Source organism: Triticum dicoccoides, chromosome 7B, assembly GCF_002162155.2.
Source record: "Triticum dicoccoides isolate Atlit2015 ecotype Zavitan chromosome 7B, WEW_v2.0, whole genome shotgun sequence".
In the NCBI taxonomy this organism is placed as follows: domain Eukaryota; kingdom Viridiplantae; phylum Streptophyta; class Magnoliopsida; order Poales; family Poaceae; genus Triticum; species Triticum dicoccoides.
In genome coordinates, this window is record NC_041393.1 from 356,186,922 (window position 1) to 356,213,724 (window position 26,803).

Genomic DNA, 26,803 nt, shown 5'->3' on the forward strand with positions numbered 1-26,803 from the left:
CGAGGTGGTAACCACTTTGATGGGTTGCCACCGTACTTCCTCGTTGATACTTGCATTGTGCATGACCCTACCTTCTTATGAGGGTTATGCCGGTGGGGGTAGATAGGATGCTAAAGTAGTGCTACGCAAAAAGGGATGGGAATATGCATGGTGATGGAGACAAAGTATTTTCAAAAGACTTTTCAAAAACCCCATCGGGTGCCACTTATGCCCGGGGGATATGATGAGTTGGGTAGCCACTTGATGACGAAGTGGTGTACTGAGGCAAGTGTGTGTTGTTTTCAAAACGGATTGGTTTAAGTTGCGACCGTTATTCCAACCTTACATGCGCAACCACTTTACCCTTGTATGGGAAAGGGCATTATTGAATACCTAGGCTGATACTAGCTTGGAGCCCGCATTACTAGTGACGGGGGAGAGTTAGTGCTCTCTCTCGGGACGGGGTCGTGCCAGGTAGGGCGGCCATGACTGTTTTCACAGGGCACCGGATACACCGTTGTGTCCCCTCTCGGATGTTACGATCTCGAGTGAGTCTCGTATGATGTACATCGTGAGGATTTAGAACAACGAGTGGACTCCTTGTTAGTTTCGTCTAAGAAAAGATAGTGATCGGGTGCTTACGTCGGGTACTTGAGGTATCGCGGGTCGTGGATGACACGGAAGTTCCCAGGATCTTGTGGGTAAAGTGTGCAACCTCTGCAGAGTGTAAAACTATTCGAATAGTCGTGTCCATGGTGAAGGACAGTTGGGTAACCGCTCTTGGGCTACGTCCACTTGTTTACAAACCAGTGTGTGTGTTTGGATAGGTGGGAAGAACTACTTGGGTCAAGTCAAAGGACCTGACATGACTGAGTTGGGTTGGAGCCCGCTCCCTTTATGTTGATATCTGTAACCAGTCCCTATGGTTACTTGAATTCATACTATGCATGTTTTACCAGTTATTGAACATGTCATAGCACAACAAAATTAGCTTTCTGCAAAAAAATTACCTATGTCATGCATTGTTGTACCTTGATCCAAAATATGGGTTGCTTGCGAGTGCATTCATAGTACTCATTGGCTTGCCACTGGTTATTTTATTCACTACAACGAAAACACCCATATACCAACGAATATCTACCAACGATATTAGCAGAAGTGTTGTTTTCTTCAACCTCCCACCCACCCCCACTTAGCGCTAACCTCCTAAGAAAAAGCTAACCTCCCGTATCCGCCTCCACCTTATTATGTCTCCTCCGCGCAAAAAGAAAAACAAAATTTCCCATCCCGTCTCTCCATCCCCCAATTCCTCTTTCAGCCGAGATCCATGGGCCATGACTCTGCCGCCACGACCTCCGGTTCGGCCTAGCTCCGGTGCTCTCCCACGCCCTTGCTCGCTGGCCCTAGCTCCCCCCTGAGTACTATCCTCTGATCTTCCGCCGCCGTGACATCCTCTGGGCCCTTGCACGTGCCCCTTCATAGTCTCAACGAGTCATCGCTGCAGCTCCCTGCTCCTCCGGTTCGTCAACTTCTCATTAACCCCTGCATCTCCACGCGCATGGTTGCTGCCCCTGGCTTGACGGTGCTGCTCCGCCTGGCTAACTCCACTCCGACAACAATGGTTTGGTAAGCCACTCCTCTCCTCTGCTCTTATCTTATCCTCTCTGGTCATGTGTGTCATGTCTACCTAGGGTTTGCCGTCGTGGCGTCGTAGATCACGGCTGGATACAAAAAAAATCGCGACCACTACTCTCTACGGGGAGGCTGCCATGGTCGCCTACGGCTTACCCTCACCGTTCAGGCGCTCACCTAGATTCATGTCCCTCAAGGACGTGGTTGTCCCCTTATCCTCAATGATCCATTCCCCCCTAATTAACAACATGGCGGCTTCTATAATTCTATTGGCATGTGGTGCCCCAACTTCTCTAAACTTCCACTTGTGCAATGGGAGGACCAATTAGGTACGAGATTGGACAACATGTTTGTCCCCTTCCAATTCAATTGGTCAATGAATGTTGGTACTACTGTACTTAAGTTATGGCTAGGGATCCTCTTTTTTGTTGGAGGAAACTTGATCCTCTAATTTTGCTATGCATGTTTTTGCTAGTGATCCCATGCTTTAGTTGTGCAGGCCATAATTGTGTGTTGAACTATCTGCATGTATTTATTTACATGTCTATCACACTCTAGAGTGGTGATGAGCGCCACATTATACTACAGGACAAAATAATTATTTTACCTTGGATGATCATTCACCAGTCTTGTTTCGACATCAATGGCTGCATCTTTCGAGACTTATTAGGAGTGAGTCTAGTTTTCCATTGAAACAAGGGTGAGTGCGCATTATTTATTCACTCCTTTTACAAAAGCTTCTGTTGTCAAGGAGGAGATATTCAGTAATAAGGAGAGGTTAAATGAATCATAGTCTAAACATCTCAGACTTGCCAGCATACGAAGGTATGTGGGTAAAAAAATTGTTTCGTTTGAACATTTTTGTTTAGTTTCAGTTAATTCTAAATACTGAAATCTTTGTACTTATTTTCAAGTTATGATGAATTGCAATCATTTTTAGACCAGAAAGATGCATCACAACAAACCGCTTCGCAGAATGCTGTACTACATCTTTTATTCTCACTAGTATGTGAATTTTAAGTTTTTACTTAGTGAACTATGGTCTTGCAGGTTAATATAAAGATAAAAAAGGCACTTGAGGTAATCATATTGCGAATTTCATGAGTTCTAGGAAGATAAATAGGACCAACGATGATGAGAGCATGTCAATGACATCATATATGTATGGTATTAATCAATCCCTTCTTTCTTTCTGTCTGTGCGTGTGTCATGTGTATACAAATTCATCTTTATATGCCATATTAATTGTTCATTTAGATACAGGATGTAGGACGTTTCCCCTTCCGCCCGCAACCAAAATGGTAGGATTCACACCACCCCGTGTCCGTAAGTTTTAACTGCCTGCTACAGCTGGCGGGCACATGCGGACTTCCATGTCTCAGTTTAGCTGATGTTCATAGTGCTAAGTATAGTACGCTAGTTTGCAAGTTGGCTGCTACACAGTATACACATTCATATGTCACTGTCTACATTCAGATTTCTAGTTTGTAAATTACACGCTCATGTAGACAATCAGCTACGTAGACATATAATATGCTAATGCCGACACATTCAGATTATGTACATATATAATTCTCGTATACTGAATCTGTAGTTATAATATCTTTGTACAGAAGAATAGCTTGTACTGAGTTAATGCAGTATACTATGCGCACACACTATTCCTTCAATAGTAAGACACTAAGAGTAATACTGCAAATCTCCAGGTTCCATAAAGAATTCATAGTAATGGTAATAAAGAAGGGGCTTGATGCTCCTTCAAGAATTCTGATTACATAAAGTACAGTACCAACTTCAACATTTCAGCATAATAAGCACATGAGGCGAGCCATGAAAAAACAGAAATTTCCATTTTGGCATCCTCTTTCCTTGATAGATCTTCCTCTCTACTTATTGGTTCTGCACACAAGGAAATTATTTCAGACCAAAGCATCATTTCAAGCAAGAATGCATTTCTGGTTATAGATCAATAAAAAATGGTTTAATAGATAATGATGATGAGTTCACAAGGAAAATTAGTTTATTTCTTACCAAGCTTCTATATATGAATCTTATATTGGACACATTACATAGCATATCAATTGGTTAAATCTATCGAACAACAAATGAAGTTTATCTAATTTGCTCTACTGTCCTCTTCCTGGTAGTACCATCCAGGGACAATGGACTGGGTAAGCAACACATCTTCCATTTTCTCAAGACCATCAGAGATAGTTAAACAAGACATAGTAGATCAATAATGAAGTCTTGCGACAAGCCAAGAACAATGTGCTAGGAACTTAGATTAGCGATCATGTGCCAGTACTTAGAATCTGAAGTAGTTGTTTGATATCCGCTGGCAATAGAAGTAAATTTGAATTATTCTCACTAAAATTACCCGAGATGACATCTTTTCTTCGATGATGGTGTGGCGTGCATACCAGTTCTATTGGGAAAATTGTTAGTAGAAGCACTTGACTAGATTCGAATGATCTAAGTACAACAAGCAGCCACTTACTACTAGCAGCTATAGTTTCTCTGAGCACACACTGCTCATTACAACAACTAACTAAGATTAAAGTTTTATTTACTTGTTTTCAGGTGCAGAACCCACACGTGTTTAGAGTTCAAACATTTTCTTACGACATGTAGCAGTAGTCCTTACATGTTGCTGATAAACCACTCATCCAATTTTATATCCGCTCATGTGATAGCTTTATTATTTCCTCCACATTTAGCACAATCTGTTCACCCATTACAATCAACCTTATTAATTGAATATGTTGACGTGCATTCACTGTACTAAATTTACGGGATTATAGCCAGAATTAGTTTTTTTACCTACATGTTTTTCCTTTGCTTATATTGTCTGAACCTAAATGTGTACATAACTTCAAAGGGATCACCTCAAAATAAGAAGGAAATTCATCCAGAACTTATTTATTATCCAAAGCAGTAATACTAATTGTTTCTATTTTCTTCATTGCTAGCAGTATAGCGGCAACTAGCAGGAACTATCTTCAGGATATGGAGCTATGGATGCCAAGAGATACTGATCATTTGGGTTTTAGTTGATGAAGATTGAACATGTCAGTCTAGATGCTCCTGTGCTGAGCTTAGGTTTTGTTTTATGCAATGAAGCTTTGATCCATTTCTAGGTACAGTGCACATGTTCTTGCTATACACATGTGTACAAGGTGGATGTAATACTTAGAACAAAGCATATCTATATACAATATCATGTACTTTGGATGGTGTTCTTTGTAAAGCAACATTGTTGATTTAATATATGCGGTCTTTCTTACTACATTGGATGTCCTGTACACTAGCAACATCGGCCACATAATCTATGTAGCAACTACTTCCCGAGGTGCAATGATTTGTATTTCCATTCGAAAATCCATTTGTCCAGGGTGATTACCAACGCATACAAAGTGTTGTTGGGCTCTAGTTTATACGTTGCTATTTTGCAACGCTTATACACATCAGTTACCAACGTATGCATATACGTTGTTGTAGACCCTTGTAATGCCACCAAAAGCAACACATACGAATCCGTTGGCGTAGACCTTAGCAACGTTTATATGGACACTTCGCAACGCATCGACACGTTGCTAAAGGGGGGTTCTTGTTGTAGTGATTGGCCAGGCATGAAAGAACATGATATAATCAAGAATGCTTCGGTGACGAACATGCGAGCTAGGACGCTTCCCAGTCAAAATGCATGTAGGGTTAAGGCAGATGGCATGGGTCCAAGTTATCAACGAAGATTTCCGCTGCGAAGTTATACTCAAGACTCGACCATAATGGTCTTACTTGTGTAATACGGTATGTATGGATGTAAGACTCTTGTTAATAAGATTCTGTGTGTTCAGTGAGCATTGATCTCTGGGATCACTGTACACGTGCATTCGGTGATCATGACTTATGAGTCGGGGTCCCCACAGAGCTGATATCAGAGCCATGCTGACTGTAGGAAGCCTTAGTTAGCATGGACGTTAGTTAGCTTGAGACCATCTAAACTTCTCTTCTTTTCTAAAGCTTACGCAACCCAAAATATATTTCCCTTATTGAGCTCTCCCATTCAACCTTTGTAGATGGCCATCGCTCCCTTGAGACTCCTTACGACAGGATTTCCATCACTCCTAAGAGATTGTCCAACAATGCCATTATCCCTTGCTGCCCATATAGACCCTGCACGAACTGGAAAATGATGTGTTCGAGAAGGAGTTCTACACCAAGGTTTTTGTGCCTGCCAAGACCTCACCTCAGGGGTGGTTCTTAGTTGGACCACCTATGCCAACAAGAGACCTAGCCATTCAGCAAGTGGCATACGAAGCACTCCTCCGTCTTCGAGATCTCCTTCCAGAAATGAAAGAAGAACATGCCACCCGCTACCTACCTGGAAAGAGCGGATTTGGAGCTCCGACTCAAGTGATGATTTCCCCAGAAGACGAGGATCCAACCCTCAAGTACCAGATCCGTTTCATCAACGCAGGAGAATACCTTCTATGCCACCTTACCGAAGCATTTCTCAAGGCTCGCCAAGATCTCCCTTCACTTCTGCACCTCCACTGCCTCGAGAAGAAGAAGGTGGTCGAGCAAGAACAGCAAATCACTGCCCTAGAAGCCCACATTTTTAATCAGGAGCAACAAATCAAGGGACTTCAGAAAGATCGCAACCAAACCCCACACAAAAGGCATAGGAATGGATTTCCATATCCACCTCATAAAGGATCATTGTCAGGCCCCCGACGACAATACCCAAGACTGAATAGCAACCCTTTTACTTTCGTCACATGTCACGGGTGTGGTGAACTCGGGCATATTAATAGGATGTGTCCCAACAAGTAGCCGACTGTCGCATGTCCATTGGCACCCAGGAGAACCTAGAAGCTGAAGACCGAACGCCTTTCTCTCAAAGTGATGAAGCAAGCACGACTACTGAATCCGAGGACCCCTAGGGTAGGATGAGTCGTGTACCCTCTATGCGCAGTCGAGTCCATATGATGGTTCAAATGAAACCATGTTGAGTGTTGCTTGTTCTTATCTGTTTGTGTTTTGATATAAGTTGCACTTTTTCCTTAGGCAACATGTATGCGACTATATCACCTATCTTATCTTAATGAAATTGTGTGTGGCCTTTTGGCACCTGTTTGTTTGCACCTGCAGTATAGACCCCCCCCTTTAAGCATTACCCCCATCTATGATGCTTTTCCCTCTCATCCCTCTCTCCTCAACTGAAGACCAGCAAGACAAGGTACACCAAGGACTCTACTTCGGCGACCAACTAGCACTGGAGACTTTTGCTGCAGCCTCCTCGACCAAGAACAACCCAGTAGAGTTATGTTTACCTCTCAAGATTAGAAACCCATCCCTAGACCCTTTGAGACTTCATGAGATAACCTAGCTCGAATCCCTAACCAAGTGCTTAACCCACAGAACTGCAGGAGAACCAACTAAGCCTCCGTAACATAGCACTGGTTCATTATGGAACTAGTGGACATAGTGAACGAGCACATTACCATCCTAAGGTAGTACCAAAACTGACGATGCCATAGGGTAGACCTATTTGAGGATATTGATATATGACAAATGACTTGATTAGTTTATATTAGAGACCCTGAGGAATTATCCGAGAATTTCCGGTGATTTTGAGGTTTTCATGTTAGTTAATGAACTTGGTGGGATCGTGTTAATAGAGTAGCATAACATTAATTACCCGTGGAGTAAATTGGATATTGTAGGACAATTATGATCGCACGATGAAATTCTTGAAGGCATAAGGATTTGACTTAGCCAGGGGATATTGATAGGAGATAGCTGGCCATGATATTTGGATTAAATAGGTGATCCTAATGGAGTCTAGATGCTGAGTAAGTCTACATGGTTCTGATTAAATTGGATTTACACCGATGATCTCAATTATGATACCATGTTTCTTGGTGGATAATAAACTAGGAGATTGGATTAATTGTCGAGGTTGATTTAGGGATCTATATAAGCCTGACCTTGGAGTTTACTTGACAATGATAAATGGAAATTGGTGACTTACTATAGTAGAGATAGCCCTTTCAAGTATTTGGGGATTATAGGACATTAGAAGATCGTGTGGAACACCATAGACATTGGATTTGTAGTGATTAATGGAAGTTAATGGGCTGTTGGAATTGATTCATAGGAAGGAAACAAAATCTTGGAGTGGCATACGACGTGTTTCCTTAGGATAGAGGTGCACTATCTTTGGCCTTGGAGGAATAGGTTGAGCGGTCAGATTGTCATGTTTAATTCAAGCTTAGCAGCTGTATGTTATACCCATGGATTTTTGCATAGAGATAGCCATACATATGAATTTGACATATGTGGTTTTGTTAGATCTCCTCTCCAAAGCAGTAAGGATACATATAACATGAGTGATGTTTGGAGTTGACCTATACGAGATGATTCCTTCAGTAATATGAAGTGATTTGTTTTGAGGACTAGATAGAACTATTGGCATCTCAGAAACTGTGCTCAAAGGTAAGGTAGTGAACGCTCACTCTCACATTAGCATCCTTGAAACCCATAAGCCCTACCAAGACACAACATGGTTGGATCATGACCATGGGCTTTGGACCTAGGATGAGAAGACTTGGCCAATACTCAACCGTGACCACCATCAATGCCCTATCCCACTTTATGTACACCATGAACAAGTCTTCATGGAGTACTTGGACAGGTTGGTTGTCATCTATAATTAGTGACCTACTTGACTACCCGAAGACCGAGGAAGGACGGTTCAGCTGGTTAAAGAACATCTGAAGACCGCCATGTCAAGTAGGAGGAACTATACCAACCACCACCCTCAAGAAGTAAACTTCCTCGTCGAAGACTGCACGTATCTGCTAACCACTCCTCTCATAGGAACCGAACTTTTCCAAAAGGAAGCTCACACCAAGATTTATCGGCCCCTTCGAGGTCACTGCAAGACGAAGGATAGACGGCTACCAGCTAGATTTACCACCTGAGTCACCCACTATGCACAATGTTTTTGCACACGATACCACTCCGGAAATGTTCTCAACTTCCTAACAAGCACGGCCTCTACGAGGACATCAATCACCAGGCCATCGACCCCCAGCTTAGCCTGATCCACCGTGAGAGACCCATTAGCAAGCTTGATCAAGTAGAATGTTATACACGAAGCCACGCCATAGAGTACTTCAAGGTTCAATGGAGCACCACTCGGAAGCAGAAGCAGTATGAGGACGTGAAGACTACCCCAAACCTAAGTTTTCGTATTCCCTTCCGTGCCTAGTTTGGGAATCTCGGGGACGAGATTCTTGTAAGGGGGGTAGGTCTGTCACACCCTGATTTTCATGCCACAACAGTTAAGCTAATAAACCATGATAAAGTGTGGTTTGACAAAAACTTTTGCATTATTTGGCTTTTTAATTGAGTTGGTTTTCTCTCTGTGATTTTCAAGTGCTCTTTAAAGTCAACACAACTCCACCTTCTATACTTCATTTCCTTGATCCGAAACTTCGGCCCAATGATCATACCATGAGTATAGTACAATATAGAATTTTCTTACAAAAATAATTTGGACAAAAAGTATTTTCTAAACTTAGTTTTCCAAAAACCCCTGAATTGAGGTTTGCACTACAAGTACTTGATTTGGGGTATGGAAAATCTCTCAAAAGGTATATTTTAATCCTATTAGATATAGGACTCCCATAAACCACAAAAATATAATTTTAAAAGTTATTTTGCTATTTTATTTAAAGGCTTTTTCTTGAGGCTAGAAATGGTCTTTAATAGGTTAAAATTATTTTAATGCTTTAAAAATATTTGTGAAAATTTAGGGAAACTCAGTGGACATATATTTTCCATACATAAGAGTTTCAACACGTGGTCATGTTCAAAATATTGGGCAAAACCCTCCAAAACCATTTCTGTCCATTTCAAGTATTTGTAATATTTCTACAAGAAATATTTTCCAATAAATCCAAGGAAAATATAGAAAGTCAAAAATGCATATTGTGATCACCTTGCAAAGCCTCATGCCAATCAAGTTCATTTTGGTTCACCAAAATGCCCCAGAACCCTCTCTGACCAGAATCAAATTTGAACAACTTTGTACTACCAACTTTCTCTCCTTGACCCCAACTTTTGTGAGCATGTTAACATGACCAAATGAGGCCACTACACCAAGTGGTTCATCAAGGGGAAGTGATTTGCTCAACTAGATCTACACAAGTTCATTTTTGCTAATTTCTAGGGTTTACAAAAGTTGCATTGGCAACTTTGCCCAAATAAGCTCAAAATTGGTGGAAGGCCCTAATTATATGTGTCATTTCACCATGTGGAGTCTCATGGTAGTTGGAAATCATCTGCTGGCCCAAAACATTATCAAACACCTTCTGCCACTTTTCAAAAATCACCATTTTAACCACTAACACTATTCTCCTTGAGCTCAACTTTTTACCACAGCCCCTCAGAGTCCCCTTGCACCTCCAGTAACTCTTCCCTAGCCTCAACTCAATGATTGAAGGGTGAAACATCCCCATTTACCCTTCTGGACAGCATCATTCTTCTCCTTTCTCACCTCCCTCCTCACTCCAGTGGCCACCAAGGGCATCCAATGCCCCTCCCCCATTCTTTACTCCCCCTAGATCCACTAGACACCTTTGGCCGAGCCCACATTGCATAGAAAATGGCCTTGCCGACCATTTGTGCACTCAGGAGCATGCTACAGTGCGCTCCCGCACTGTAGCCGCCCCCTGCCAAGCACCTCCGGCCACCTCGGGCCTCCCTAGCACGCCCGATGATAGGCCCTGACGTCCACAACATGCCACAGCCTGGTCCCCCTCCTCCTTCTCCCTCCTGCTGCCCTCCTCGCACGCGCACCGGCCGCCCGAGAGTTCCAATGAGCGGCCTCACACGCGCGGCATCTCTGGCCTTATCCCGCTCTCTCCCTTAGCTCCCCTCGATGTAGTCCACGCCCAGCAACACCCCAGACAAGGCGCCAGCTCCTCCCGAGCCCTGTGGCGATGAGCAGGAGCCCACCGGTGCACGGGTCCACGGCACCCTGCCGTTCACCTATTTAAGGGCCTCCCTGAGCCCTACTATCCTCACCACTCGCTCTCTCACTCCCCTAATCACCCCCTACACCACTCACCCCTCTCCAGACGAGCCCGAGCTCGAGAACAAGCTCGAGCTCCACCGCCTCGGGTCGCCATCGATCTCAGGGTACAGGCCCTCTCCGTTGCTCCTCTTCCTAGATCTGGAGCTGCCGCGGCTCACTGGTCATTTCCCCTTTCTCCCCCACTTCTTTTGCAGCCGGAAATGACCGGAACCGACGACGCCTGAAGCTCCTCTGCCGCGAGACCTCATCGCCAGCGAACCAGGCCACTCCGGTGACCGCCTCCACCTCCACATGAACGGCGACTCCTCCCTGAGCACGCCGGTGCCCTCGGATCGCCTCGCCGTCGACCACAGCGACGCCGGTGAGCTCGCCTCCCTCTCTGGCCCGAGGTTGAAGATGACGGCCGTGGGGCCCGTCGGTCATCCTCACATTCCTACGGGAGGGCCCTGTCCGTCAGGTTTAAACACACGCGTGCGCATACCGGTTCGCCCGTCGGCTTAAAGCGTATTTCGCATTTACGCCTTCGACGTGGCAGCCTCGCGCGGGCTAGATCCTCTCTGGGCCTGCTGCACGGTGGTCCTCCTGGCCCAGTTGCATAGTGCTGCTTCTCCTTTTTCTTTTTCCATAAAATTGCGATAATTCCTCAGGATTAAATATTAATCCAAATGCAATAATTCCAGTTCCTAAATTCTTATAAAAATCCTACCTATTTAATGGTATATATTTCACACATGTCCAAGAAACTTTTATGTACTGTTCATATTCAAATTCAAATTTGAATATATTTAAACCTCTCTAAAAATCCATTCCTCATATTATACCACTCCAAATCCAAAAACTAGGAATTTTCCCCTTCTTCTTTTTCACCCTAGTATTTAACAAAAATAAGTTGACATTTGTTTGAGCACTTTTGTTTTTCTATTTTATTATTGCCTTATTTTCCCGTCATTTCTTTTGCGACGAATAGATCTCGTATTTGACGAAGTAGTTGGATAAGAAGAAGGAGAAGGACTTGAAGACTTTGAAGACTAAGGCAAGCAGCCCTTTGACCATGTCTAAGAAACCCTTTTTATGCATGTCATATAGCACCATATTGTTGTTGCAACGGAATCATGATGAGGTGGTAACCACTTTGATGGGTTGCCACTGTACTTCCTCATTGATATTTGCATTGTGCATGACCCTACGTTCTTATGAGGGTTATGCCAGTGGGGGTAGATAGGATGCTAAAGTAGTTCTACGGAAAAAGGGAGAGGAATATGCATGGTGATGGAGACAAAGTATTTTCAAAAGTCTTTTCGAAAACCCCATCGGGTTCCACTTATGCCCGGGGGAGATGATGAGTTGGGTAGCCACTTGATGACGAAATGGTGTACCGAGGCAAGTTTGTGTTGTTTTCAAACCGGATTGGTTTAAGTTGCGACCGTTATTCCAACCTTACATGCGCAACCACTTTACCCTTGTATGGGAAAGGGCATTATTGAATACCTAGATCGATACTAGCTTGGAGCCCGCATTACTAGTGACGGGGGAGAGTTGGTGCTCTCTCTCGGGACGGGGTCGTGCCAGGTAGGGCGGCCATGACTGTTTTCACAGGGCACCCGATACACCATTGTGTCCCCTCTCGGATGTTACGATCTCGAGTGAGTCTCGTATGATGTACATCGTGAGGATATGGAACAACGAGTGGACTCCTTTTTAGTGTCGTCTAGGGAAAGATAGTGATCGGGTGCTTACCCCGGGTACTTGAGGTATCGCGGGTCGTGGATGACACAGAAGTTCCCCGGATCTTGTGGGTAAAGTGTGCAACCTCTGCAGAGTGTAAAACTATTCGAATAGCCGTGTCCACGGTCAAGGACAGTTGGGTAACCGCTCTTGGGCTACGCCCACTTGTTTACAAACCAGTGTGTGTGTTTGGATAGGTGGGAAGTACTACTTGGGTCAAGTCAAAGGACTTGACATGACTGAGTTGGGTTGGAGCCCGCTCCCTTTATGTTGATATATGTAACCAGTCCCTATGGTTACTTGAATTCATACACTGCATGATTTACCAGATAATGAACATGTCATAGCACAACAAAATTAGCTTTCTGCAAAAATTTACCTATGTCATGCATTGTTGTACCTTGAGCCAAAATATGGGTTGCTTGCGAGTACATTCAAAGTACTCATTGGCTTGCCACTGGTTATTTTATTGGCCAGGCATGAAAGAACATGATATGATGAAGAATGCTTCGGTGACGAACATGCGAGGTAGGACGCTTCCCGGTCAGAATGCCTTTAGGGTTAAGGCAGATGGCATGGGTCCAAGTTATCAACGAAGATTTCTGCTGTCAAGTTATACTCAAGACTCGACCATAATGGTCTTACTTGTGTAATATGGTATGTATGGATGTAAGACTCTTGTTAATCAGCTTTTGTGTGTTCAGCAAGCATTGATCTCCGGGATCACTGTAAACGTGCATTCGGTGATCACGACTTATGAGTCGGGTCCCCACAAACACGGGCGCCCACGGCGTGCTCTTCTCAGGTCTTGCGTGATGAGCAGCGCCGCCCTGCTAGTGACCCTGGGCGCCGCCCTGGGAAGAGTCCCATGCACCCTTCACATGATGAGGAGGGCCAGCATGCGCACCGAGGTGTTGGCGGAGGAGGCGCACAGCTGCGGGGCCGTGATGGGGCTCCTTCTAACACAATTAGTAGTCGAAGCGCATCGCGGTCCACACAGCTTTCACTGTCGCCCACGCTAGCAAAAGCCCTATCACGCGCGCAGCTGCTCCTCGACTTTCCTCCCGCTGCGGAGAAGCTTGATGAATGGAGGGCCACTGTTGGGTGCCTCGTCGGCATTGCTAACAACGATGAGTTGCGGCCGGAGGGACCCGTAGGCCATCGCTCCGTCGAGCCACCGCATGCCAGCAGAGGTCGGGCCGGAGGCGATGCGGCCACGGTGCACTCTCCTCCTACAACCCGGCCACCGCGGGTGTCGGTCCTTCTTGACGACGCTCGTGATGATATCTCCATAGCGTCGTCCGACCCGCGACCCACCGCGACCAGTGTCAAGTTCTTCGGGAGAGGTCTCATGAAGATGCTCGAACCACCATCGAGCGCCGGCATGACACGCTCCACCGGTCGGACAGGCGGGCAGGGCCCACTATGGACCACCGAGCACCGGGAGGCTACGATGGCCTACCTACAAGGTGGATTGTCCGTCCTTCACCCGTGAGCTGCGGCAGTTCCAGTGGCCCTCCAACCGCACGTTCAAGCCCGACGTTGGCAAGAAGTACAATGGCAAGACTCACCCGTCGGAGTTCCTCAGCATCTACACCATCGCGATGCAAGCTGCTGGGGCCTGCAACGATAAGGTGCTTGCCAATTACTTCCCGTTGGCACTCAAGCCCAATGTTATGTCATGGTTGATGCACTTGGCGTGGACTCCAATTCTTCTTGGGCGGATCCGTGTCATTAGTTTGTTGGCACCTTTATGGGAGGCCACCAAGCTCATGGCCAGGCGAGTGATATGCATATCATCCCCCAGAAAGAAGGAGAAAATTTGTGCAAGTACATCCAAAGGTTCAGCCGAGTGCAGTCAATATCCCCGACGTTCATCCTACCGCCGTGATCAGTGCATTCCATGAGAATGTGCGCAATCATAAGACGCGTGAGGAGCTAGCGATGAACAAGGTCAAGGATGTGGCCGAACTTTATGTTCTGGCCGATTGGTGCACTCGCGCTGAAGAGGGAAGGAAGTACCCCGGCGAAGACGCCGGCGTGGAAACTGACTACACGGATGATACCGCCACCCCGGTGAAGAAGGGCCGGCGCCGTAACAGGAAGCGCAAGGGCAAGACCGTGCTTGCCATCGAGGGGTCCGACGATACCAGTGCCACCAAGAAACCCAAGGCGAGTGACCCCGGCAAGGAGGTTGCTGGGTGTGCTGCTTGTCGGGACTTGGCGGCTGTCGATAAGCCTGGGGGCTCCGACAAGCAGTATTGCAAGATCCACCGCACCAAGGGCCATGACCTCAAGAACTGCCAGCAAGTAGAGCTGCTCGCTGAGAAGCAGAAAGCTGAGTATGAGCGGCGGGACAAGGAGAAGGGCCAAGAGGGTGCCGAGGGGTCTGGCAAGAAGCATGGCGGCCAAGGAGGCCGCCGTGGCAAGGATAATTAGCAGGAGAGGCCCGCCCGGGGCTGCGACAAGAAGCAGGAAGACGATGATCATGACGAGGATGATGAGTCCGGCGACCACGAGTTCCAGAAAGCCACAAAAGCCATGTGCATCGATGGTGGCACCTTGTTGCATACATCCCACCGCCATCTCAAGCAGTGGGTGCGTGAGATCACAGAAGTGGAGCCGTCGCTCGACGCACAGAAGCCGCGGAAGTGGTCCGGCATGCCTATCATCTTCGACAAAGAGGACCATCCTGACCGCACTACTGTTGTCGGGTGCTTGCTGTTGTTGGTTTCACCAACAATCCACAACCTCAAGGTGACGAAGATGCTGGTTGTCGACGGGGCCGGTCTGAACTTGATCTCGCCAGTTGTGATCAAGAGGCTGAAGATCCCTGATGGAGACCTCGAGGAGACGGGCTCGTTCCAAGGGGTCAACCCAAGGAGGAGCCAACCGAAAGGAAAGGTTACGCTGCCTGTGACGTTCGGAGGCGAGCTGAACCACAGGATGGAGAGGATTGTCTTTGATGTAGCCAAGATCCCCATGCCCTACAACGGGATCCTCGGTCACCCGGCACTAGCCAAGTTCATGGCGGCTTCACATTACACCTACAACACGCTGAAGATGCCCGGGCCGATGAACATCATCACCGTCCCCTCCGACAAGAAAGACGCGTTGATTTGAGCCGACCAACTCTATCGGGAAGCAGTTGTAGCAGCTGCCGCCAAGGCACCTGCTCCTGCCGATGGAGCCTCGGGAGGGAAAAATACCGGCAAGACCACTCGCACCCACTTCGTCAAGCGCACCTCTTCGGGGTTTTGCGCTCCAGAAGAGGACGTGCTAGAGAGCTCCACCGTCAAGAGCAAGAAGTCCAGAGCTGTACCACCAGAGACCAAGAAGGTGCCCGTCAAGGAGGACGACACGGGGGGAGCTTTTACCATAATCTCCACCCTCAACGGCAAATAGGAAAGCGAGCTCGTCACTTTCCTACGGGCGAATGTCGATGTGTTTGCATGGCAAGCCTCCGACATCCCTGGCGTTCCCAGGGAAGTGATTGAGCACCATCTTGCTGTCTGTCCTCATGCACGGCCCGTCAAGAAAAAGGTCAGGAAGCAAGCTCTGGAAAGGCAGGAGTTCATCACGGAGGAGATCCGAAAACTAGAGGCGGCACGCTTGGTAAGGGGAGTGCTCCATCCGACGTGGTTGGCCAACCCGGTAGTGGTGCACAAGGAAAACGGGAACTGGAGACTGTGTATTGATTACACAGATATCGATAAAGCTTGTCCAAAGGATCCCTTCCTATTACCGCGCATCGACCAGATTGTTGACTCCACGGCTGGGTGTGACATGTTATTATTCCTCGACGCCTACTCAGGGTACCACCGGATTTTCATGACAAAAGAAGACAAGGAGAAGACAACATTCATCACCCCATGTGGTACGTATTGCTTTTTACGGATGCCTTTAGGGTTGAAGAGTGCTGGATCAACCTTTGCAAGAGCAGTCCAAATTGGTTTTGAGCCCCAGCTACATAGAAATATGGAAGGTTATATGGATGACATAGTGGTCAAAACCAAGGACAAAGCAACACTTGTGCAAGATCTGGAGGAAATATTTGCGAACCTGTGCAAGATCAACCTCAAATTGAACCCTGAGAAGTGTGTCTTCGGTGTCCCGTCCGGCAAGCTTCTCGGGTTCTTTGTGTCGCAGCATGGGATTGAGGCAAACCCAGACAAGATCAAGGCCATCGAGCAGATTGAGGCACCTAAACGGATCAAAGACATGTGTCGGCTCACTGGCTGCGTTGCCGCCATGAGCAGATTCGTCTCCAAGTCCGCGGAGCGTGCTCTTCCCTTTTTCACGATCTTTAAGAAGACGGGCCCAATGGAGTGGACCCCGGTGGCCGAGGCAGCACTGCAAGATTTGAAGAAGTACCTCTCCTCTACCCCCGTGCTGGTTGCACCCAAACCACAAGAACCGTTGCTGCTGTACCTAGCGACAACAAATCAGGTGGTTAGCGCCGCACTAGTGGCGTAGAGAGAGGTCAACGAAGAGGCAACGACAGCGGCAGAGTCAACGGATGGCGAACCGGAACCCTCCTCGGCAGGGCTCCGTCCCGGCAAGACCAAGTCCCCGGCAGAGACTGACGCCAGTACAACAGAGCCCGCGCAACTGGGTGAAGTGGCGCAGAAGAAGAAAATGGTGCAGCACCCAGTTTACTTCTTCAGCTCCCTCTTGCAGGGGGCTAGGTCGAGGTACCCTAGCTTAGACGTCGAGTGCATGTCTCTCTGTTCTCTTTTGTCCACTTCGGTTCACAGGGCACATGAGCACTTCTGCCGAGCTATTTGGAAGAAAGGGAACGGACCGGCGTCCCGACCCCGGCAAACCAAATTGCCGGGGGCTGCAAGTACAAGGATCCAACCGCGGCAAGCCAAGGTTGCCGGGGGCTGCAGATCCTGATAAGTCCTTCATCCTCTATCATGCACTTCGGTATGGAACAGGGATATATGAAACCTTGTTTTATTTCTAGGCTAAGGTGCTCCCTTTTTTCTGTACCCAAAGGTTATCTCCTGGGTCTGGATTTGGTTGTAGTCGCGGCAGCAAGGGAATGGAACGAGGAGCCTAAGCCCGCTTCATCCCTGCCTCCGCCAAGGGCGTGAGAAAGGTCGAGCAAAGTGGGGGGACGGCAAGGCCTATTGCCGGGCGAAAAACGTTTATCTTAAATAATAACGAGGATTCGCTCATTGTCGCGGGTTTCACCCACGAACAAAAAACCCAGCAAACATCTCTTTTTCGTTAAAAACATCCCATATAGGTATAGTTCATACGGAATGAAAAACATGAGCAAGAGTATTACAAGTTCTAAATTTAACGAAGGTCCGAAGGCTTACATACTAAAAAGAGATAAGGTGCCCGTAATCCCTTTCTTGTCCCTCTCCTCAGGAAATGAAACAAGAAAGAAAAAGGGCAGAAGAAGCACCTAGGCGAGGTACGAGGAGCATAAGGCGCTAAGAGAACATGCCGGCGGTCGCCTAGAAGAGGGTTGGCGGTGGTGGCGCCGGGGGGATAGCTGGAAGATGAGGCAGCGGTCCGTCAATACGCTATGAAGGCGTCGGTGCCATCGTACTCTGACTTAATGGCCCGCCACCCGCCTTCTTTGCCTTGTCCGGCCTCCCTACGCCAGCCGCCCAAGCAGACGACTCGGAGAAGTTCATGGAGCCGGCGACACAAGTGATGGGGTCGCCGGTGTTGCCCGGAGCGGCGTCCGATGCTTAGTTGGACTCATCATCCTGCCGCCCGCTACCCTCGTCGTCGCTGCCGCTGTCCTCCTTGCCACTCTCGCATCTCTCCATCGTCAGAGCAGCTCTCCATGCAGCACCTTACGCGAGTCCCGAAGTGCCCAAAGACCTTGACGGAGAGGAGGCCGCTCTCCATTAGTTTGAAATGGAGAGTGAGCCCCTCCGTCAGACTGTGGATGCAGGCAAAAGTCTTCCACCCTCGGCAAAGATACATGATGTGAGGGGCGGGGAACTCGACGTCGGCCCATGTGCCGCTATTCCGACAGCCCCTCATATGCAGCTGCAGCGCCTGCGGCGGGTCCATCTCCATCTCCCGTGCAAATGGGGTCGGGAGGCGAAGACGACGGTGCGGCAGCTGGCGCAGCCTGATGAAGAACTCGTACAGGTTATCCCTGACGTGGCCCTCCATCGGGGGAGGGGCCGCTGGCAGAGGCGAGGACGATTTGCCGCCTCATCCTCCTCTCCCTCGAGCGACGTGACGGCTTCGACCTCGCCCCTCCCCCTCCCTCTAACTGCCGGCTCCGCCGCTACGAGCTTTTGGGGAGGAGTGATGCATTGTCTAGCCGAGACCCTCGCCGCCACCGATGAAGCGTCGCCACGCCCCCTCGCCATGGCAGAAGGGGGGAGGAAGCAGGAATGGGGAGAAGTGGATGACGAAGGATTGAGAGGCGCCGTTCCTCCCGCTCCCCTCTTTATAAAGGGGCGGGGGCAGGGCTCGGCCGCCCCTTCCGGCCAATCCGGCTCAACGAAGTGACAATGGGTGGGGCCGTCGACTGCTCTCCCCGCTCAATTGAAAGTGCGTGGGAATCGACCCACGCGCGCGCGACTTACCGTATCTCGCGCGCCTGTCATTCGCTCTACGTCATGCATGCAGCAAACGTGGCGCAAGAGACAGGCGCAATGGGACACTGGAGCGACGGTTCCCAAGTAAGGGCAGTAATTGAGCAGTGGCCCCGCGGCCTCGAGGAGACACGCAAGCCGCCTCTTTACTGTCCACCACAAGATGATGCCAGCGTGCTTCGGTCATGCGCGCGCGTGCGACCCCCACATCGCACGTCCAACGCGGGTCATGGGGAAGCGCAGCAGATGGAAAGTTGCTGCGGTAAAAACCGCCCCGCCTACCCGCGCACCATTTTGGGCCTGGCCCAACAACGCGTTGCGCCTATGTGTGGCCTAGGCCCGGGGGCTCCTGTCGGTGTACTAAAGTAGGGGCACTCCTTTGTACCCTTTACTTATGCACGGGCAGTCAGAGCCGCAGGCCAAAGCTACACTCAATAGGGCAAAAGGGAGAAGCCGAAGGCACAAGACAATCAGCGCAACGCCAAAGACCGAGACCACATAGAGCATATGGGCAAAGCAGGTTTCCCCGGCAAGACCCTTGCCGGTGCAGCCTCAGCAGCCGCGGCAAGCCTCTTGCCGTGGCGGCTCGCCCACACCAGCGGAGTGAGCCACCCTCGAACCCTCGGTCTTCAACACCATCACCCACGTTGGGCCAGGGCTCTAGAGGCACCTCCATGGTGGCATGCAGAACTTTGTGAAAACAAAGAATATTCAAGATCAGATGAGGATTGGAAGGCAACGATCCACGACAAGATCCTTGCCGAGGAAACCCACAAGACCCCCAGCAAGATCCTTGCCGGGGACGCCAGCGCGCCACGGCAACACCCTTGTCGGGCCACCCGGCAAGACCCTTGCCAAGGGCGTCAGCGGGGCCACTGCTAGGCCCGTGCCAACCAAGTCTCCACCGCCGTTCACATGCAGCTGCCAGCCCAACTAGCTGGACATGCGCCTATGTGGCAACATGCACCTTCCAGGCCAACTCAGCACACGCTTGCGTGGCGGCATGCAGATCTTGGTGATGGCTCCACCACCGCGCCACCTCAGCTGCTTGCCTGCCTACATGGCGTCGCATGCATCGTTGGCCAGGGCGCGTGTCAAAGCAAGGAGTAGCGGCGATGGACGGGATAGGCCTCGCTCCCCTCCTCGATAAAGCAAGAGGACACCTAAGCTACACATTAAATACGCCTTGTCCTGTAATACGAGCGATAAGCTCATAGCACTATAGGCCTTTCCACCTCCTGTGTGCCACTGTGGCAGCCCCTTTCCACCTCCTGTGTGCCACTGTGGCAGCCCATGGCATACTGGAGAGGGGTTCGGCTCTTTTGAACCACACAGACACCGTAGCTAATTCAAGAGCTCAAGAACACTCAATACATCCACCAAAGCAGTACTATAGGGTTTTACGTGTTCCTAGCGGCCCGAACCAGGGTAAATGATCCTTGTGATGGTTACTAATCCTGCTCTTTTCACAAATCGGCGCCCCGCAACTGCATAAGGGATTCTCGTGATCCCATAGGTGTCGTTTCCCACCGACATGGGCCATCGAGCTTGTCGGCCATACAATCCTCTACGAGCCCCGCACCACCACCAAGTACCAGGCGATGGCTGATTTCCTCGTCGACTGGACGGAGACGCAGTACCTACTGCAACCACCCGACTCGACGCACTCGCGGATGCACTTCGACGACTCCAAGATGCGATCCGGCCTGGGAGCCGGCATCGTGCTATCCTCCCCCAAGGGCGACCAGCTGTAGTATGCGCTGTAGATCCACTTTGTCGCCTCCAACAATGTTGTCGAGTACAAAGCCCTTATGCACAGCCTCCGGATGGCCAAATAGATCGGCATCCGGTGTATACTTTGCTACGACAACTTGGATCTGGTGGTGCAGCAGGCCTCCGGCGAATGGGATGCAGGAGACGCCAATATGGCCAGCTATGTTTCGTTGTCCAGCAGCTCTCCGGCCGCTTCGACGGCTGCGAGTTCCTTCACGTCCCCTGCATGGATAACAAGGCCGCCGACACCCTCCCCAAATAGGCTCCACCCAGCAAGCAATCCCACCCGGCGTCTCCCTCGAGCACTTGTAGAAGCTGTCCATCAAGTCGTCATTCGACTTTGAGTCCATCTTCGTCCTGGACGAGCCCGCGCATCCCTGCCCGTCCCTGGAGACCCCGACCAAGCCTCGGGGGTTGCCGGCTACAGCCCGTGGTCTACCGAATCCGACCCAGGGGCTGCTGGCTCTGGCTCGGGGGCTGCCGGCTCTGGCTCGGGAACTGCCGAATCCGACCCGGGGGCTGCTGGCTCCGAACCGGGGGCTGTCGAATCCAACCTGGGGGGCTGCCGACTCTGGGTCAGGGGCTGCCGCCCTGGACCCTGTCCAAGTGGCCATCTTCACAGTGGTGACAGCTCCGTCCTGGGCCCAGCCAATCCTCACCTTCCTAGAGAGCGGAGCGCTCCCCCTGGAAGAGACCGTGGCCCGGCAAGTGCAGCACTGAGTGTTCTCCTACATCATCATCAACCTTGATCTCGTCAAACACAGCGTGACGGGTGTGTTCCAGGGCTGCGTCGAGCAAGCCAAGGGCATAGAGATCCTCCTCGACATCCACCAGTGCGGGAACCACGCCGCCTTGTGGTCCCTTGTGGCCAAGGATTTCCTCCACGGCTTCTACTGGCCTACAGCTCTCAAAGATGTTGAGTCACTAGTCCTCAAGTGTGAGGGCTACCAATGGTACAAAAGATCCAGTCATGTCCCACTCAGCATTTACTATACTCAATGCATAAGAATGACAATAGTGCACACAAACTGATGCTTAAATTAGAGGTTGATGACTCAGCAATAAAAGTAAATCGATAGGCCCTTTGCAGAGGGAAGTAGGGATTTGCAGAGGTGCCAGAGCTCAAATCTTAAAACAGAGATGAATATAATTTTGGGAGGTATGCCTTTCCCATCAACGTCATGACTGAGAGTTTTCAATATCTTCCATGCTAAACAAATTAGCAGCGGTTACCAAGCGCACAGCTAAAGTTTACACCCCCTCGATCGACAAACACAAGCCATGGCTAGCCGAATCATCGGGTGCCATCCATACCAACAATTTTCCATGGGAATTTGTTTCATTGTGATTTGATCATGGGACTGGGCATCCCGATTACCAACCCCTCTCATGTAAGGACAAGTGAATAAACACTCCTCTTGAGAATAACCCGCTTAGCATGGAAGATATTGACTGCCCCATGTCGCTCCATGAGCGGTACAGGCACACAAAACAGATGCTTATTTGAATGTTTAGAGGTGGCACATGCAAATTTACTTGGAACAACAGAGTAATACCGCATATAGGTAGATATAGCGGACTCATCTTGAACAACTTTGGTTTAAGGATTTGGATGCACATGTAGTATTTCTTCTTAGTACAGGCAAATGCTAGCAAATAGATTGAGAAGCGACCAACTAGAAAGCAAAAATGCTCATAAACATGCATTGAGAATAATTAACATTGAATACGAGCATGAGTAGGATATCAAACACCATGAACATGAATATCATGTATCTATAATTTTTTATTGTTCCATGCTATTATAGTATCAATTTTGGATGTTTTATATGTCATTATATGCAATTGTATATCATTTTTTGGGACTAACCTATTAACTTAGTGCGAAGTGCCAGTAGCTGTTATTTTTTCATGTTTTTGGCTTTTCAGGAAATCAATATCAAACAATGTCCAAACAGAGAAAAAACTTTGGATTAACTTTTTATGGACCAGAAGAGACCTTAGAAGGTTCGGGAGAAGGCCAGAAGAGCCACGAGGGAGCGGCAAGCCCTAGGGGGGTGCCCCCTAGGATTGTGGCCCCCTCGTGGCACCTCCAACCCTAATTCCACCTATATAAATTCTCAAATATTCCCCTGACATCAAGGAGACGCCCGAAATACTTTTTTTGCCACCTCAAGTTCCACAACCAGGAGATCCCATATGGAGACCTTCTCTGGTACTCTGCCGAAGAGGGAATCGATCATGGAGGGGCTCTACATCAACCTTGTTGCCATTATGATGATGCGTGAGTAGTTTACCACAGACCTATCGGTCCATGGTTAGTAGCTAGATGGCTTCTTCTCTCTCTTTGATCTTCAATACAATGTTCTCCTTGATGTTCTTGGAGACCTATTCGATGTAATGACTATTTGCGGTGTGTTTGTTGGGATCTGATGAATTGTGAGTTTATGATGAGATCTATCCATGAATATTATTTGAGTTTTCTTTGAACTCTTTTATGCATGATTACTATAACTTCATATTTCTCTCTGATCTATTGATTTGATTTTCCCAATTAGATAGATTTTTCTTGCAATGTGAAAGGTGCTTTGTAATGGCTTCGATCTTCCGGTGCTCAATCCTAGTGATAGAAGGGGACATGACACATATGTATCATTGTTATTAAGTGAAAAAAGATGGGGTTCATTCATACGTGAGTTTATCTTGTCTACATCATGTCATCTTGCTTAAGGCGTTACTCCATTCTCCATGAACTTAATACACTAGATGCATGCTGGATAGCGGTTGATGTATGGAGTAATAGTAGTAGATGCAGAATCGTTTTGGTCTATTTGTCTCGGATGTGATGCCTATATATGATCAGTTCCTTGGATATCATCATAATTATTTGATTTTCTATCAATTGCCCAACATTGTAATTTGTTTACCCACCGTATGCTATTTTCAAGAAAGAGGCCTCTAGTGAAAACTATGGCCCCTGGGTCTATCCTTTATCATATATTAAAACCAAAAATACCTTGCTGCATTTTTATTTTAATTATTTTATTTTGTATTTCTGTTTGATCTATCTATCTATCACCATAAAATTTAATTTTGCTCGTAATCGTTGAGGGATTGACAACCCCTTGTTCGCGTTGGGTTGCAAGGATTTGTTGGTTGTGTGCAGGTGCTGCTAACAAGGTGTTGCTTGGTTCTCCTACTGGATAGATAACCTTGGTTCTTAACTGAGGGAAATACTTATCTCTATTGTATTGCATCATGCTCTCCTCTTCGGGGAAATCCCAGCGCAGTTCACAAGTAGCACGTATGTTGGTTTTGAATCAAATACATGCATGAACATGTGCCAAGTCAAGCTACTTGAATTATTCAGAGGGAGAACACCATACTATCATACTACATCGTAACCATTTTAATGCATTTTGGTACTCAAGATAAATCATTATCTAGTCCTAACTGTTTAATCATGGTATGAGCAACTATAATATCTAACTATCATCACAAACATGTTTACCCATAATGATACTGAATTAAGGATAATGAGCTAAAAATATTTAGAAAGACAAATAACAAGAGGAGTTCAGACCATCTTTTCTTCACCTCAATCGCTTCATTAAATCATCATCATTATTGCCTTTCACTTGCAGGTCTGAATGATATGAAAATAATAATAGTGCAAGTGTGTCATGGATTAAGCTGGAATCCGCAAACATTTTATTCAAAGGAGAAGACAAGGTAACATGGGCTCTTTGTTAGATCAACAATAATGCATATGAGAGCCAGTCAACATGTTCATCGTGGTCTTCTCCTTACGACAACTTAAAGAAAGAAAATAATTTCAGAGAAACACACTGAAATATTTTTGAGTTTTTATTTTTCTGAAGAAAGCAAATTTGACAAAAAGAGAAAGACGAAAAATGAGAATTACTATTTACATGGGAAAGCTCCCAACAAGTAAAAGAAGAACGAGAAATATTTTCAGGTTTCTTATTAATACTACAAACTACTAAACAAGAACGGAAATCCAAAAAGAAGCGAGAAATATTTTTGGATTTTAAAAGTTTTTCAAACACACAAGAAGAAGCAAAAATAGAAGTAACATGGATATACAATGAGAATGAATGAACACCGACGACTGGAATGAAATGTGTGGTACATGAAACTAATGTTGGTGAGAAACACAAACTCCCCCAAGCTTAGGATTTTAGCCTAAGTTGGTCTAAGGCCCATGATGGCCTGGATAATACCCGTAGTCATAGTTTGGGTTGTACTATAGTGCAGCTGCCATAGCATCTCGTGTTGCCTCGTTAAGACGAGCGGTCTCCACCGCCCTCTCGTACTCCTCTACCTCCTCCTTATGTATATAATGTCTATGTGTCTCCTGAAAGTTAAAGTAGGTGGGAGCAGGCAAAGTAATGTGGAAAACATGGCGCCGGTTAAAGATTAGTCCATGCTGAAATGGTGGGTCATTCCTCTCGAGAAACTGGTGGCACTGCATAGCCTCATAATCAAGAAAACTGGGTGGCAACATGGTATAATTTTCTTTAATGGGTACCCCTAGATGAGAGGCTAAGCGAGTAGCATAAATTCCACCAAAGAAATCACCCACTAAGGCATTATTATGCAGACAATGTGCAACAATGTCTCCCATGTTAAATTGTCTATCCCTCAACACCACACTCTTAAGAATGTTCAAGTCACGGGCGCAAAGATGGCTATGGTCATGTTTACCATTAATGCATCTACCTATGAACAGAGAAAAATAATGTATAGCAGGAAAATGGATTCTCCCCATAGTGGCTTGTGTTATACCTCTAGTTTCACCCATGGTGATATTCAGTAGAAATTCACTGCAATTAGATTAACAAGGCTCGGTACATATCCCCCCTAGGGAATTTTACATGCTTCATAATTTTTTTTGATATGTATGTGAAAAGGATTTGCATACAAGTTGAACATAACAACATGTGAATTGGGATGAGACACATACTTAAATTTTCGCCCAAAAGTATCAGTGAGATGATAGAATTGTGGGCACTTATCTGACACGAATTTCGTCAATCCGGCATTCTGCACGTACATGTCAAACTCCTCCTTAATACCAGCTTGAGTCATGAAGGAATCCGACGGCCATTCACATGGGCACACAAGGGCTTCCTGCGAAGGTTCGAGGTCTGGCTCACGTGTAGCAAGCCTCCGAGGGCTCTTGCTCGAGGAACTAGCTTGGAATATTTTCCTAAACATTTTCTTCCTTTGAAATTTTTCTGAAATTTTTAGTGACTCAAAATAGAAGTGAACCAAACTCAATGAAACTGATAGTAACTGCTCCTACAAGTATCTAGAAGCTATATCATGCTCAAAACTACTCTGGGCCATATAAATTTGACATGTAAGGTCAAGAACATGGTCACCACAACAGAAACAAATTTCAATATATAAAGCACTAGAACAAAAACTAACTGGACCATTGGAGGAGTCACATGTCGAATAATAATCTCCCAAAATAGTTTTGTAAATGGAGTTCCGAGCAAGGAGATCGAAAATTGCTAGCAAAGAGCAAGAACACGTGTTTGAGCTAGCAAGTGGTTTTTTGGAGAAAGAAGAAGGGAATGGGCGGTTGGGGTAAGTGAGTGGGTCCATGTGGGACCCACAAGCCCACTAGGTGCGCCCTAGGGGTGGTGCTCCCTATGAGCTTGTGGCTCATAGGTGCATCCGTGGGTAGTGTTCAGTGCCAAAAATTCTTAAATCTACACCTACGATTAAAGGGAGGTGATATTCTTGGTTTCGTCCCTCTTCATCTGGTCTTGCTTAAATTAATTTCATGTATGCTATTTGGTTTCGTTACTTGCCATCCGTTTTGGCCCAACGGAGGAAGCCCATCTGGCGGCACACTGTGGCCCGGGTCCGAAGAAAAATAAAATTGCTAATGGGAGGGTTAGATCTCATAACCTGCCAACCGGCCACGCATAGTTTGTCCAACTGACCCAACTAGAGATATGAGTGGATTTTTTCA

At 47.4% G+C, this 26,803-nt stretch overlaps 1 long non-coding RNA gene across 2 annotated transcripts; it reads left to right on the forward strand.

Moving 5' to 3' along the window:
* Nucleotides 1-1,218: 1,218 nt before the first annotated feature.
* On the forward strand, nt 1,219-4,897 carry LOC119340079. Of its 2 annotated transcripts, none has more exons than XR_005164355.1 (3): nt 1,219-1,605; nt 2,662-2,778; nt 4,581-4,897. It is a non-coding gene; the product is annotated as an uncharacterized LOC119340079 (long non-coding RNA). The 2 variants fall into 2 exon arrangements; XR_005164354.1 differs by having other exon boundaries at nt 1,220-1,605; nt 4,584-4,897.
* The last annotated feature ends 21,906 nt before the right edge of the window (nt 4,898-26,803 follow it).